The sequence below is a fragment of the Adiantum capillus-veneris genome, chromosome 12 (assembly GCF_014529385.1).
Source record: "Adiantum capillus-veneris isolate H3 chromosome 12, ASM1452938v2, whole genome shotgun sequence".
NCBI classification, from domain to species: Eukaryota; Viridiplantae; Streptophyta; class Polypodiopsida; order Polypodiales; family Pteridaceae; genus Adiantum; species Adiantum capillus-veneris.
This window is the reverse complement of record NC_140942.1, coordinates 121,444,060-121,458,470: the sequence shown is the minus strand read 5'-3', so window position 1 is coordinate 121,458,470 and position 14,411 is coordinate 121,444,060.

Genomic DNA, 14,411 nt, shown 5'->3' with positions numbered 1-14,411 from the left:
ATTTCATTGAAGTCAATACCTTTTTTTTGAGAAAAACCTTTTACCACAAGCCTAGACTTGTACCTTTTCTTCCCACCTTCTTCGTCCTTCAGCTTGTACACCCATTTGTTTTGAAGTGCCCGCTTACCTTTAGGCAACTCAACCAACTCCCATGTTTGGTTGCGATGTAGTGAGTCCATCTCCACTTGCATGCTCTTCGTCCATTCTTCTTTGGATTCATGTTGCATAGCTTCTTCGTATGATTCCGGCTCTCCAGAATCTGAGATCAAGAGATGGTTGAAGGAAGGAACAAACCTTTCTGGAGGTCTACTTGCTCTTGTAGATCTTCGGGGAATAGGTTGAGGCTCCTCATTTGGTTGACGTTGTTGCACATTGTCACCGTTTGCAGTCCTTGAGTCTTCACCTTCCTCAAGCTCCATGAACTCATCACCTATTTCTTTTGTTTGTTTTCTTTCCAAGTAATCTTTGTACATATTTTGTTCGTTAAAAATTACATCCCTACTCCTTAAGATTTTACCATCATCAGGATTCCATAGGCGATACCCAAAGTCTCCTTCTCCATAGCCAATGAAGAAACAATTTTTGGACTTTGCATCTAGCTTTGATCTTAGGCTTCTATCTATGTGCATGAAAGCCTCACACCCAAACACTTTGAGAAATGCATAATTCACCGGTTTACCTGTCCATGCCTCTTCTGGAACTCCCCCATCCAATGCCATTGAGGGTGACCGATTGATTAAGTACACAGACGTACTTACAACTTCTGCCCAAAGCTCAAGCGATAGGCCTGCATGTAGCCGCATGCTTCGTGCTCGTTCCATGATTGTCCTGTTCATCCTTTTCAAAATCCCATTTTGTTGAGGTGTCCTTGGGTTGTCCTTTGCCTCCGAATGCCATTGCTAGCACAAAAGCTTTCAAAAGCTTGGCTACAATATTCGCCTCCATTGTCGGATCTGAGGCATTTAACCTTGGTACCTGTTTCATTCTCCACAAAGGATTTCCACCTTTGAAATATGAAAAATACATCGGATTTATTCTTCATGACATAAACCCATGTTTTTCTAGTTGCATCGTCTATGAATGTTACATAGTACAATGAGCCACCAAGTGATGGTGTACTTGCAGGACCCCAAACATCAGAATGAACCAACTCAAGTTTTTTTATTTTTTCTTTCATTTCCTGATTTTTGAAATTTTACCCTCTTTTGTTTACCATAAACACAATCTTCACAGAACTCTAAGTCCACTTCTTTCAAACCTGGTAGAAGCTTCTTTGTTTGAAGGATTTGCATTCCTTTGGCACTTATATGCCCAAGTCAGTAGTGCCACACCGCACTGTCAACTTCTGTAGTTGCTGCACAAGCTGAAGGTTGCATGCTAACAATACACAAGTAAAGTGTACCGACTTTTTCTCCCTTGGCAACCACCAAAGATCCCTTTGAGATCTTCCACCGTTTGTTTCTGAATGCAATGTTGTGACCTTCATCATCCAATTGTCCTGTAGAGATCAAATTTTTGCGAAGAGAAGGAACATGCCTAACATCTTTAAGCTTCCATTCATTTTCGTTAGCAGTTTTGACAAAAACTGTATCTTTGCCGACAATCTCACAAGCTTCATCATCTCCCAAGTATACATACCCAAAATTACCTTTGGTGTAGTCTTGGAAATGTTGCTTGTGTGGTGTCACATGGAATGAAGCCCCAGAATCTACTATCCAGGAATTAGACACATTGTCTAATGAGAGAATTAGAGCATCTTGCTCTACTTTACCTGCCACATTGGCCTCCGATGTTGGCTTGTTGTCTTGAGACTCTGTCTCCTTCTTCTTCTTGGACCAACAATCCTTATTGACGTGGCCCTTCTTGCCGCAGTTCCAACATTCAAGAACTGACTTTGTGCGTGACTTGCTCCGCCTTGAGCGATCACGACCCTTTTGGTTTTTGAACCTCTCCTTAGGCCTTCCTCTTGTTTCCACTGATAGTGCAGCACTTGTTGATTCTCCTGTGCTTCTCATTCGCATTTCCTCGCTTAGGAGAACACCCACAACATCATCAAACTTAAGAGTATTTGTGCCAGAGATAGAATTACTTACAGCCATCACAAGGCTGTCCCAACTATCCGGTAGAGATGATAGTATAAGGAGAGCTCGCACTTCGTCATCGAAATTGATTTTCACTGATAGAAGTTGACTTATGTTTGTGTTAAAGTCATTTGGGTATTCTGCAACTGAACCATTCTCTGCCATCTTTAGATTGAACAAGCGCTTCATAAGAAATACCTTATTGGATGCCGATGGTTTCTCGTAGAAGTCGTCAAGTGACTTCATCAAGTCCTCCGTGGTCTTCATCTCCGAAACATTGAAGGCCACCGTTGACGCCAAGCTTAACCGGATTGTTCCGAGTGCCTTTCGATCAAGGACAATCCATGCTTCATCTGCCATTGTTGCGGGCTTCTTCGCAAGACCGCCTAGTGGCAAATAGAGGTCCTTCTGGTAGAGATAGTCTTCAATCTGCATCTTCCAATGTTGGTAGTTTTTGCCGTTGAACTTCTCAATCTTGAGCTTCCCTTCCTCCGCCATAACTCCCACTCAATTCAAGGAATCCTTTCCTTGAGATAATTTAGCTACGAGCAAACCTTGCTCTGATACCAATTGTTAGGAAATAAGACGTAGCTAAATAGATTTTTGAGTAGATTACTTAATGGAGAGAGATAGATTTCACACACAAGAGATTATAGAGTAGAGAGAGAGAGAGAGAGTACACACGATATATGTGGTTCACCCAATGTGGGCTACGTCCACGGGAAAGCAGCCACTCAATGGCTTTAGCACTTCAAAAGAAGAAGTAGTTTACAAAGGGATTAAACCCTTGATAGAGCTCCTGCCTTGCTTCACTCTCACCACCTCACACTCACCTTGTTGCATCAACTTCACACTATGAAATGTGTGTAGAAATGGCCTCCTTTTATAGGCCAAAAGGGTTGACCTCTCTTATGAGAGACAGCCATGTGTAGCCGCCCTTGTGCAAATAAGTCCAAATCGGACCCTCCAATCCGTCCATGTGTGGCCGCCCTTGAGAAGACAAGTCCGCTTTTGAATTCGGCCACCGGCCATTGAATTCGGCCACCGGCCACCGGTCATTGACTTCCGACCACCGGCCATCGGCAATTGACTACCGGCCACCGACCAACCGACCGGTTGTTTTCCGACCACTTTCTGGCCGCCGTCGGGTCATAATATTTCGGCGAAAAAAAGTTGCCTCTGATTCTTGTCCGTGAAAATTTTGGTTTCCGGTGAGTGATTTTCCTTCACGCACGATGGCTTCTCCTCATAATGGGGGCCTTACAAATGTGCGCTTTTACCACAGAAAATTACAAGGGTAAATCAGGCTCCATACTTAACATGAAAGCCTCACACCCAAACACTTTGAGAAATGAATAATTCACCGGTTTTACTTGTCCATGCCTCCTCTGGAACTCCCCCATCCAATGCCGTCGAGGGTGACTGGTTGATTAAGTACACAGACGTACTTACTGCTTCCACCCAAAGCTCAAGCGATAGGCCTGCATATAGTCGCATGCTTTGTGCTCACTCCATGATTGTCCTGTCCATCCTTTCCAAAATCCCATTTTGTTAAGGTGTAGTTGGGGTTGTCTTTTTCCTCCGAATGCCATTGCTAGCACAAAAGCTTGGCTGCAATATTCGCCTCCATTGTCGGATCTGCGGCATTTAACCTTGGTATATGTTTCATTCTCCACAAAGGCTTTTCACCTTTGAAATATGGAAAACACATTGAAGTTATTCTTCATTACATAAACCCATGTTTTCCTAGTTGCATCGTCTATGAATGTTACATAGTACAATGAGCCACCAAGTGATGTACTTGCAGGACCCCAAACATCAGAATGAACCAACTCAAGTTTTTTTTTTTCATTTCCTAATTTTTGAAATTTTACCCTCTTTTGTTTACCATAAAGAAAATATTCACAGAACTCTAAGTCCACTTCTTTCAAACCTGGTAGAAGCTTCTTTGTTTGTAGTATTTGCATTCCTTTGATACTCATATGCCCAAGCCGATAGTGCCACACCGCACTATCGACTTTTGTAATTGCTGCACAAGCTGAAGATTGCAAAAACTGACAGTACACGAGTAAAGTGTACCAACCTTTTCTCCTTTGGAAACCACCAAAGATCCCTTTGAGATCTTCCACTGTTTGTTACCGAATGCAATGTTGTGACCTTCATCGTCCAATTGTCCTGTAGAGATCAAATTTTTGCGAAGAGAAGGAACATGCTTAACATCTTCAAAGCTTCCATTCATTTTTGTTAGTAGTTTTGACACAAATTGTATCTTTGCCGACAATTTCACAAGCTTCATCATCTCCCAAGTATACATACCCAAAATTACCTTTGGTGTAATCTTGAAAATGTTGCTTGTGTGGTGTCGCATGGAATGAAGCCCCGTAATCTACTATCCAAGAATAATACACATTGTCTAATGAGAGAATTAGAGCATCTTGCTCTATTTTACTTGCCACATTGGCCTTTGATGTTGTCTTGTTGTCTTGAGACTCCGATTCCTTCTTCTTCTTGGACCAGCAATCCTTCTTGACGTGGCCCTTCTTGCCGCAATTCCAACATTCAAGAACCGACTTTGTGCGTGACTTGCTCCATCTTGAGCGATCATGACCCTTTTGGTTTTTGAACCTCTCCTTAGGCCTTCCTCTTGTTTCCACTGACAATGCAACACTTGATGATTCTCCTGTGCTTCTCCTTCGCATTTCCTCACTTAGGAGAACACCCACAACATCATCAAACTTAATAGTATTTGTGCTAGAGATAGAATTACTTACAACCATCACACGGCTGTCCCAACTATCAGGTAGAGATGATAGTATAAGGAGAGCTCGCACTTCGTCATCAAAATTTATTTTCACCAATCGAAGTTGACTTATGTTGGTGTTAAAGTCATTTAGGTATTCTGCAACTGAACCATTCTCTGCCATCTTTAGATTGAACAAGTGCTTCATGAGAAATACCTTATTGGATGCCGACAGTTTCTCGTAGAGACCGTCAAGTGACTTCATCAAGTCCTCCATGGTCTTCATATCCAAAAAATTGAAGGCCATTGTTGATGCCAAGCTTAAACAGACTGTTCCTAGTGCCTTTCGGTCAAGGACAATCCATGCTTCATCTGCCATCATTGCGGGTTTCTTTGCAAGAATGCCTAGTGGCAAATAAAGGTTCTTCTGGTAGAGATAGTCTTCAGTCTACATCTTCCACTGTTGGTAGTTCTTGCCGTTGAAATTCTCGATCTTGAGCTTCCCTTACTCCACCATTACTCCCACTCAAGTCAAGGAATCCTTTCCTTAAGATACTTCAGCTACGAGAAAACCTTGCTCTGATACCAGTTGTTAAGAAATATGACGTAGCTAACTAGATGAATGAGTAGTTTACTTAATGGAGAGAGAATTTTCACACATAAGAGATTATAGAGTAGAGTAGAGAGAGAGAGAGATCACACATGATATACGTGGTTCACCCAATGTGGGCTACGTCCATGGGAAAGCAGCCAGTCAATGACTGTAGTACTTTAAACAAGAAGTAAGTTACAAAGGGAGTATACCCTTTTGGAGCTCCCGCCTTGCTTCACTCTCACCATCTCACATCAACTTCACAATGCAACACAATGCTTCACAATCCATTTTTGTGTGTAGAAGAGGCCTCCTTTTATAGGCCAAAAGTGCTGCCCTATCTCATGAGAGGCAGCCGCGTGTAGCCGCCCTTGTGTTGACAAGTCCAAATTGGACCCTCCAATCCGACCATGTGTGGCCGCCGTGAAGAAGACAAGTTCGCCTTTGAAATCGGCCACCAGCCATTGAATTCAACCTCCGACCATTGACTTTCGACCACCAGCCACCAGCCATTGACTATCGGCCAAACGTCCAGCCGCTTTTCGACCACTTTTCGGCTGCCGTCCGGCCATAATATTCCGGCAAGTGATTTTTCTTCACGCACGATGGCTTCTCCTCATAACGAAGGCCTTACAAATGTGCGTTACTAATACAAAAAATTACAGGGGGTAAATCATGCTCCATATTTAACACATTGTTTGGCCATTTTTAGCTCAAAAATGACCTTTCTTAACCAAAAAGAGTCCAAATGAATTGGAAACTTTTCCTAAAGTCGTGAGAAATTTCCTATCGGACTTAAAATTCCATACTAAACCTCAATTTTCTACTTACATAGAGCTTTGGATGTATCTTTTATAACTACCCATGAAACTTGCTATTTTTGGATGGGATCGCCCACATTGGACTTTCTAGAAAAGACAAGAATGCCACTTCAAAACACGACATTTGTAAACTTCAAAACACGACATTTGTAAATTCCTGAACCAAGTTAAGCATTTTTTAAGAAGAGAAAATATACAACAATACCACGTCTGGGGTTATGATGCCATGGTAAGGTATTTACATGTCAGCATCCGCTGCATCTCTAATTTATCACACTATGTAGATTTTAGCACTTGATCCCACATATCAAAAAGCATATAAAGTGAGGTGAGTAATTTTATTTAAAATTTTGAATATGCCACAACATGACATTCACCCCCTCTTAACCTACACATCCTTCGGCATGTACCACACATATGTCTTTGTAGGTCAATCTTCATTTAAATCAACATACATGTCAATTTCATTTTCATTTTTAACAAGGTCTAACGTATCAACCTCTCTTTCTTCATCGTCATCCATAACATTTTCATCATAGCCTTGATCTTGACTTTCTTGTGAATCAAAAGGATCTTTGTCACCTCTTGTCTTGAACAACTTAACCCTTTTTCATGCAATGGTAATCTTGATTTCTGTCCCATCCACTTCACGTACAGTGTAAGGTGCATTCCCATGCACATGCTTAACAACATAAGGACCAAACTATCTCTTTGAAAGATTTCTTATTGTTGAATGTTGGTTGCCAAGACTACTATTAAACACCAAAACCCAATCACCTTCCTCAATAGATTTAGTTCTGAGCCTATTCCTCTTATCAAACCTGAACCTATGCCTCTTATACACCAACACCCATCACCTTCCTCAATAGCTTAGGCATGAGCCTATGCCTCTTATCAAATGTGGCTTTGTTCTTTAACCTTGCATCTTTTAATCATGCTACCACAATCTCAATATCTTGAGGCCTTCTTTCTAATTGTTGCATGCACAAAGCTATTTCCCATTCATTTCATCCTCCCAAGGCAATACATTCAATGTGGGAATTGAAGGAGTACGAGCGGAAGTGCAACGCGAGAGAGAGTGCGAGAAGAAGAGCACGACGATATGGTGAACTCGCTCTACTGTAATGTGTAGAGCATAGTGAGTTCTTATTAGGTTTTTACAAAAGAATATGTGTACATACCTGGCAGCCCGCCCACTTACCTGGGCGACCACATTGGGATTTATACCCCAACAACCTCCCACTTAAAGTCCAATGTGGTACTTTAAGTGTGAGAGAAGCTACTCTACAAGCTAATATACAAGAGATGTAGAGAAGTGATGTACTACCCTACACCTAACTGCTTGCGAAAATGCACAAAGCTCTGTGAGGGAAGTCCTTTTGTAAGTAGATCAGCAGGATTTTCTGTGGTGTGAACTTTGACAAGCTGAAGTTGCTTATCCTCGAGCATTTCCCTGATGAAATGATACTTCACATCCACATGCTTTGTCTTTGAGTGATAAACTGGATTGCGAGCCAATTGTATAGCACTTTGACTATCACAATATAACACAGGCATCTCTTCTTTGATTCCCAAATCTGTTACTAGTCGATTAAGCCAAATTGATTCTTTGCATGCCTCTGATGCTGCAACATTTTCAGCCTCTGTAGTAGACTGAGTAACACAATCTTGTAATCTAGAACGCCATGATACTGCTCCACCAGCCAATGTAAAGACATACCCTGACGTAGACCTTCGGTTGTCTAAGTCACCTGCATAATCTGAGTCTGTAAAACCCTTTACACTTAGCTCCTGACTCCCATAGCATATACGCCTACTCTTTGTAGCTTTCAGGTATCTCAATATTCCTTTCACTGCCTCCCAATGTTTCTTGCCTGGGTTTGACATGTATCGACTTACTACTCCCACTGCAAATGCAATGTCTGGGCGAGTAGCAATCATTGCATACATCAAACTACCCACTGCAGATGCATATGGAATCTTATCCATTTCAGCCTGTTCTTCCTCAGACACAGGACAATCTTGTTTGCTAAGTTTCACATATGGTGGCAATGGAACACTCAGTGCCTTTCCCTTCTCCATATTGAAACGTTGCAAAACCTTGTCAATATACTCTGTTTGAGATAACCAAATCAACTTCTTTGATCTGTCTCTCTCAATGCGCATACCAAGTATATGACTTGCCTCACCCATGTCTTTCATGTCAAACGATTTTTCCATCTTTGACTTCAAAGCTGAAATTTCTTCCAAGTGCTTGCCAACAATCAACATGTCATCCACATACAAAATAAGGATCAGCCAACTGCCATCCTTAGCCTTCTTTGTATATAGACAGTGATCGAACTCACTACGTTTGTAGCCTTGAGAAAGCATAAACTTGTGGAATTTATGGTACCATGCCCTCGGTGATTGTTTTAAGCCATAAAGACTCTTTAACAATTGGCATACCCAATCTTCCTTGCCTTTCTCAACAAACCCTTCTGGCTGCTGCATGTAAATTTCCACATCTAAATCACCATGCAAGAACGCTGTCTTGACATCCATTTGGTGCAACACCAAATCTAATATGGCAACCAATGCAAGAAAGAATCTCAATGTAGTCATCTTGACCACCGGAGAGAAGACTTCATCAAAGTCAATGCCTTGTTCTTGCTTAAAGCCCTTGGCAACAAGCCTTGCTTTGTACTTTGGCTGACTATCATGAGCGGTGATCTTATACCTGTAAACCCATTTAAAAGGTAGAGCCTTTTTGTCCCGTGGTAATTTAACTAGCTTCCATGTCTGGTTTTTATGCAGAGCTGTCATCTCTGACTGCATGGCCAATTGCCAATTCCCAGAGTCCTTCATTTGCAATGCTTCCTTGTAACATGAAGGCTCATTGCAATCAGTCAACATGACATAGTTCATAGATGGAACAAACCTCTCAGGAGGTCGCGTGACACGTCCAGATCTACGCACAATAGGTGGCTCAGGCTCAGCCACAACCTGTGGTTCCACTCTATCCTGTCCTTGCTCCTCTTGAGCCCTGACATTTTGTCTTGCACGTGTAGGTCCATCTTCTTGGAAGACAACTCTTCTAATCTCCTCAACCCTCTCTGGTTTAGAATGATATTTGGATTCATTAAAGTGAACATCATTGCTGCAGACAACCTTTCTGGATTCGGGATCCCAAAGTCTGTACCCCATCTCACCAGAATTACCATAGCCTAGAAAGATGCACTTTCTACTCTTTGGCTCAAGTTTGTTCCTAAATTCCTTTGGAACGTGAGTATATGCCTCACAGCCAAAGACTCTGAGATGCTTGTACGAGGGCATTTTGCCTGACCATACCATCTCTGGTACTGAATCCTTCTGCAAAACCTTGCTAGGAGATCTATTTACAAGATGAACAGCTGTTGATACAGCTTCAGCCCAAAACCCATTTGGCAGCTGTGCATTAGACAACATACTTCTGACCTTCTCTTGTATGGTCCTATTCATCCTCTCAGCAACACCATTTTGAGGAGGATTGTAAGGAGCAGTAAGTTCACGTTTTATACCTTTTGACTCACAAAAGTCCTGAAAGGCCTTTGAAACATACTCTCCACCATTGTCAGTGCGTAAGCATTTAAGCTTCTTGCCACTCTGATTCTCCACAAGTGTCACAAACGTTTTGAAAACACTAAACGCTTCATCCTTGTGCTTGAGAAAGTAAACCCATACTTTCCTCGAGTAATCATCTATAAATGTCATAAAGTAAGAAGCTCCCCCTAGAGATAGGTTAGGCATAGGTCCACACAAATCACTATGAACAAGTGCCAACTGTGTATCTCTTCTACTGCTTCTATGCTTATGTGGCTGCTGTGTTTGCTTACCATACAGACAATGTTCACAGAATTCAAAATCATTAAATGAAAAGCTAGGCAAATAACCAGAACGAGACAAGATTTCCATTCCCTTCTTGGACATATGTCCTAACCGGCTATGTTACAAAGAAACGTTCGGCTACTCGGTTACATTGATTACATTTTTAGAGACATTTGATACATAAATCATGTAAAGTCCTCCAGACTTTACTCCATGTACTACTGTCATAGAACCCTTGGATATCTTCCACATGTTCTGTCCAAAAGTGGTGACGTAGCCAGCATCATCAAGTAAACCTGTGCTGATCAAGCTCTTTGTAATTGCGGGAACATGTCTCACATTCTTCAGCGTGAAAGAAGAGCCATTCTGAAACTTCAATTGAACATCTCCAACACCTAAGATCTCACATGTCTGCCCATTGCCTAGCCGAACATGATCTTTAGTGGTCACATAAGAGGTAAACCACTCCTTGTTTGGAGACACATGAAGTGATGCCCCTGAGTCTATAATCCAGTCACTCAGTGCATTTCCATCAGATGCTATAAGAAGAGCTGAGTCCATTGTATTCTTCAAGAAGTAGATGTCTCCTGACACTAGACTGCCATCCTCTGCAACAGTGTTTGTCACATTTATTTCTTGAATCTTCACTGAGGACTTGTTCTTCTCACCATGGTCTTCAGCTTTCTCTTTGCCTTTTTCTGCTTTCCATTCTCTGCAGTCTCTTTTCATGTGACCCTTCTTGCCACAATGGTAGCATTCTATGTCACTCTTGCCTTTAGCACTGCGGGACTTGCTACGAGACTGATTCCTCTTTCCACCTTTGTACTTTTCTTTGGTCCTTCCCCTGACAACTAAGGCTGTTCCTTTGCATTTGTCCATTGTCTTTCTATTGGTTTCTTCAGTAAGCAGACTTCCTTCTACACCTGCTATGTTCAAACCATCTGGAGGTGCAGAATTACTCAAAGCTGTGCGAAAAGTGTCCCAACTTTCCGGCAATGTGATCAACAGGAACATAGCTCTAACAGGTTCATCAAACTTGACACCTTGAGCTGACAACTGACTATAGATTGTGTTGAATTCATTCAAATGATTGGACATAGGTGTCCCTTCTTTCATCTTCAAGTCAACAAGCTTCTTAAGCCTGTATACCTGTGAAGCTGCACTCTGCTTCTCATAAAGATCACTGAGCTTTAACCATGCTTGATAAGCCGACATCTCGTCTGCTACATTGAAGTAAACGCTTTTTTCCAAAGTCAGCATAATGGTAGAAAGTGCCAATTCATCCATTTCGTTCCATTCATCTTCGTCCATATCTTCTGGTTTTATCCCCTTGAGCTTTATAGGTTTTATCTGCTTCTTTTGTACCAACACGTGCCAAATCTGCTTCTTCCACAATGGGAAATTGGTTCCATCCAGCTTCTTGATATTGTAAAGAGCAGTGTCCTGTGATCCAGCCATAGCTACGCTTCACAGTGGTTTACTTTCCTGGGAAAAATTCAGCAGAGTTTCCCCTGTAAATTGACCTCTGAACCAATATCAACCTGTCAAATGAACCAAGAAAGCTTCAGATTCTGCATAAATTTCGGTAGAGTCTCCTTTGTAAAATGGCTTTGGTGTACTCAAAAAACAGACCAAAAAACAGCTCAAAAAACACTGTCTCTCTGACACTGTAAGCTGCGGGTAAACCTGTCCTGCACTTGTATTGTCTCTCATTGTCCTGTCACTGTCCTGTAAGCATAGACTGTGACAATGCCTCAACGGCAGTAAAGCAAAGATGCAATCCCAACTGTCTATTTCACAGTCAATACATCCTAGCTGCCTATCTAAGGGTGCTCGAGGGATCGCTCCAAGACCTGTATCACCGAAAGGATCTCAACATTCGAGAATCCCCCAGCTCAATAAAACCTCACTCGACCCTCAACAAAGGCTGCAGTAAATCTGACAGTACATAGACTTCCCACAAAGTCATACATCCACAAATTTCCCACTATATGCTGTAACCGCTACGGCGGTTGTTTGCTGCGTGACTCACAGCCAGCAAACCCTCAACAAACATACATCATCTCTGACAATACATCCCATGTGGAAGTACCTGCAATGTCAGGATGAAATCTGGAATATCAAGTAGCAAACACAAGCTACCTGATGAACTAGTGGATGTCGCCTACAGTCTGTGTGTAGATGCGCCCGTGTCGTATGTGACACGCCTCCAAGAACTGTGAGCCGTCCTTCGATGTGTAGACAGCCACAAATCAACACTCTGGGAGTGTCGATATCCTCAGCACCTGCAGTCGTAGGCCGAAAAACCCCAAATTTGCAGTCAGATCTGCACCCGCCGAGACCACGTAGTTGAAAATGGCCTACGTAGACCTTTGTCGAAGCCGAACGGTGACCGAGATGACCTCAGAATGAAATTCTGAGCACACCTAGCCCTTCGGACTATCCCATGAGATTTGGGGCCGTGTCTTCGCCTGTCGAATTTCACTCCAATCTGAGCTGGTGACTCTAGCCTCCTGCAGTGCTGCCCCGAGCCTCGATTTGAGCTCTTATACCAGTTGAAGGAGTACGAGCGGAAGTGCGACGCGAGAGAGAGTGCGAGAAGAACAGCATGACGATATGGTGAACTCGCTCTACTGTAATGTGTAGAGCATAGTGAGTTCTTATTAGGTTTTTACAAAAGAATATGTGTACATACCTGGCAGCCCGCCCACTTACCTGGGCGACCACATTGGGCTTTATACCCCAACAGGAATCACTTCCTCAATTGGCATTACAGGGTTATGCCCATACATCAACTTAAAAGGCATATAATAAGTAAGTGAGCTATGAGTTTTACGATCAGCCATAAAGCAATCACCGAAGCCACTCTCCCAAATTACCTTTTCAAGCCTTAGCCAAAGCTTAAATGATAGGAGGATGCCCATGCTCAGATTTAACATTGCCTTCAAGATTGAAACCCATAGTGAGAGCAATTTTAATGCCCACCAACCGATAGAAAAACTCCCTAGCTTTGTCGGCATCGAACTCCATGCCTTTTGTTCTTAGAGCATGACCTTCAACCCGGTTAGTTAATTCTTCTGGTGCAAGCACTATGTATCTCATTTTCCATAAGCCCAATGACATACATTGACATAGCCTAAAGAGCCAAATTTCATGACGCCAACCCGTCCTCAAAAGGGCTTTCCATTTCGAATAGAAAATGATAATTGTATGCACATAAATATGAATCTATTGAGCTCTTTTGGTAATCATTGCACTTTGTGAAGACTTAGAACTTCACAAAATGGGAAATTAGAAGATCTATTTTCCTCAATCTTCCTTTGTAATATTGGCCTCCCTCTAAAAGGCATCCATTACGCAACTTGAGTAGCCCTATAGAGGGGGAGAGAGATAGGAGTTGGAAGATAAGTAATCAATCATCCTTACACAACTTAAACAAGAATCTTTTGGGATTAAGAGAATCCCTCTTCTTCAGTGTGTCATAATAGATCACTTTGGTAGTTACTGATAAGAATAGAGTAGAGAAGAAGAAGTAGCTCGAGAAGAGCTTTTCATAGAGTGTGTGCACTCTCCATGGCTCCTAGCAGACTTTGCGCATGCGCGCGTGCACACACACACACACACACACACACACACACACATTCCTAGATGTAGAGAGGCCACCCTGTAAAGGTGAGGCTTAGGCTATTTTCAGCCGAAGCCTTGCCCTTCTTTTGTCCCTATTTTTGGCCTCCTCCCCTACTTTCTATTTCGTCCCCTCCTTTCCTTGCTTATGTAGAGTAATTTGCTTATCAAAAGCAACAGGTACACTTAACACAAGCCCATTTTCACATGCTAACATTCTTGGGTAGTTCCCATAATGCTCCTAGAATACTGGAATCCAGGTCATTTTGAACCCGATTGGATTCCAAAAAAATATGCTAGTTTTTTGCACATCGTAATGATGTGGTTATGGCTAAGAATATGGCTTTCTTCTTTCTTTTTTTTGACCCATATTCTTAGCATGCACATTATGCAAGATAGGTCAAAGAGTATATTTACGATATATTGAAGCATTTCAATACGAAAAATTGAGCGGAGAGGATTGTCCCAAATCTGATGAGGAGATGGATAAGATGGCTAAGATCCCTTATGCATCTGCTATTAGTTTTTGGATACATTCCATGATTGGGACAATAGAAGGTCTTCCTTAGGCTATGTCTGTACATTCAATGGTGGTGCAATTTCATGGCAAAGTGATAGTCAAAGTGCCATCTAGCAACTCTTTGATTAGACACCTTTGCAACCATTGACCTCACAGTTGTAGGAGGAGAAACTAGATATACCACTTA